The 2401-nt window shown below is 37.8% G+C and overlaps 1 long non-coding RNA gene across 1 annotated transcript; it reads right to left on the bottom strand.

Moving 5' to 3' along the window:
• Positions 1 to 596: 596 nt before the first annotated feature.
• On the bottom strand, positions 597 to 1423 carry LOC117513388. The gene is made up of 2 exons (XR_004561604.1): positions 1285 to 1423; positions 597 to 816 (listed from the first exon to the last, which is right to left on the bottom strand). It is a non-coding gene; the product is annotated as an uncharacterized LOC117513388 (long non-coding RNA).
• Positions 1424 to 2401: the final 978 nt, after the last annotated feature.

The following is a 2401-nucleotide window of genomic DNA, read 5'->3' as shown; positions in this document are numbered from 1 at the left end:
TTTTTTGGTGTGCTCCCATGCAGTAGGGCGGCATAGCAAAACAATTCTGCATTCTTGGTTAAAAGCATCAATTTGGCACACACATTCTAAATTAACTAATGTTTATTTTCAGTTATGGAACCATCCTGGAGCTGACCTCTAATGAGCAACAGGGGTCATTAAAGAATTACACAGGGGTCAAAATTTTTTAAATGCTCCAATCATGTTGAAAACTATACCGCATTATTTGTCTGATCATAACAATCCCAAAAAGGTATAGTTTGGACTATCTATGAATGAATGTTCTAGAGCAGGGGTGGCCAAGTTCGGTCCTCGAGAGCCACCTTCCTGACACTCTTAGTTGTCTCCCTGCTCCAACACACCCGAATCCAATGAAAGACTCATTAAAAGTCTGCTAACGAGTCTTTCATTGGATTCAGGTGTGTTGGAGCAGGGAGACAACTAAGAGTGTCAGGAAGGTGGCTCTCGAGGACCGAACTTGGCCACCCCTGTGCTAGAGTTATGGGGTAACAAGTTTGTACAGGGGTCAAAAGTTAAAGTTGCTCCAATTTTGGTAAAAAAGTTATGCAAATCATTGGTTCAAATCATTTTTGTTTCCAAAATTGGGGCAACCTTAAGTTTTGACCCCTGTACAAACTGAAACTGACCTTTGTCACCATTTTTGCTGTTTTTACCTCATAACTCCAGAACATTCAGTCATAGATAGTCCACACTATACCTTTTTGGAATTGTTATGATCAGACAAATAATGTGGTATAGCTTTCAACATGATTGGAGCATTTTAAAATTTTGACCCCTGTGGAATTCTTATTGACCCTGTAGCTCATCAGAGGTCAGCTCCAAACTTAAGGTTGCTCCAGTTTTGGAAACAAAAATGATGCAAATTATTGGTTGAGTTAATAGCATTTTAAAAAGGAATAGTTTGCACCATCTATCATGCTTCGTTATCATGTAATATATGTTACATATCATAGAAGCCAATGGACGTCAAACATAATTGACCTTTGCTTTCGAGACCAAACATTCAACACAGTCAAAACTATTCCATTTTTTAATCCTTTTATTTCAACCAATAATTTGCATAATTTTTTTTACCAAAATTGGAGCAACTTTAACTTTTGACCCCTGTACAAACTTGTTACCCCATAACTCTAGAACATTCATTCATAGATAGTCCAAACTATACCTTTTTGGAACCATTATGATCAGACAAATAATGTGGTATAGCCTTCAACATGATTGGAGCATTTTAAAATTTTGACCCCTGTGTAATTCTTTATTGACCCTATAGCTCATCAGAGGTCAACTCCAGGATGGGTCCATATCTGAAAATTAACATTAGTTCATTTAGAATGTGTGTGCCAAATTTGATGCTTTTATCACAAAATGCACAATTGTTATGAAAACTGTAGTTAAGCTGCTCCACTAATGCACCCAAACTTGACTTGCCTATCCATCCAATTTGCATGACCAAACCAAACCAGAGCAAAATAAGATCATTTAAAGATGCATAGGAGTTGTTGAGTTTTTTGTTTTGTTTGTTTTGTTTTTTTTGTCTTTATTTGCACTCACACACAGTCTGAGACTGAGGTGAGCAGATGACCTTTTTGAATTTTTGGAAATGTTGGTATACAATATGTAGACAATGTGTCAGATGATCATAATCTGGAATCGAGCGCTCCAGCTGTGGCGCCATCCCTGTGGGAGGCAAATAAGTTAAATCCTTCAGGCCTCAAGTGAATATGACAGCTGGAAGAATGGAGCAAAGAAGACACTGTGAAAGTCAAAATCACTGTAACTCCAGGCTGAGCTTCTACAAACATTTAAGAGCTTTGGCTATTTTTGACCAATTTCCACCTAAATGACACGAAAAACAAAACATCTTATTCTGCTGAATACACATGAAGGAGTCTGTGACTTTGTACCAGGTGAGAGAAAACATTTTAAAATGTCAGGAAAATGACTTGGCATCAAGTTTGGACATTCTCAGGTTCAACAGTGTAAAAGCACTAAAGTATTTTAGTGAACAGAGATTTTTATTTAAAGTGATTATTAGTGTGAAGAGAAGCCCATGTTTAAGTTACTGATGAAGACAGAACAGTTTCATGTAAAATAAATCTGTGATTTGTAAAAATGTAGAAAGTAGAAATGTTTAGTGTAACTGGACACTCGTGATACTGTGGCTAAGCGCCCCAGATATACAGAAAAATACCCTAACCCTTTCACCATAGAATCTAGAAGCGTTGGATAGGGTGAAAACTTTCGGTTTTGGGAGGAGGTGTATTTTTCTGACCCCAGTAACTTTCAGGATTTTGGCCCATACGTGACCTAATTCGGGCATGTACCTGGCAACACACAGGTGATCCCATCGATTTGGGTCCCATAAGGGGGTAAGTGGTAT

This window comes from Thalassophryne amazonica, chromosome 7, assembly GCF_902500255.1.
Source record: "Thalassophryne amazonica chromosome 7, fThaAma1.1, whole genome shotgun sequence".
NCBI classification, from domain to species: Eukaryota; Metazoa; Chordata; class Actinopteri; order Batrachoidiformes; family Batrachoididae; genus Thalassophryne; species Thalassophryne amazonica.
The sequence above is the reverse complement of the archived record's forward strand: the minus strand, read 5'-3'. Positions and strand labels throughout refer to the sequence as shown.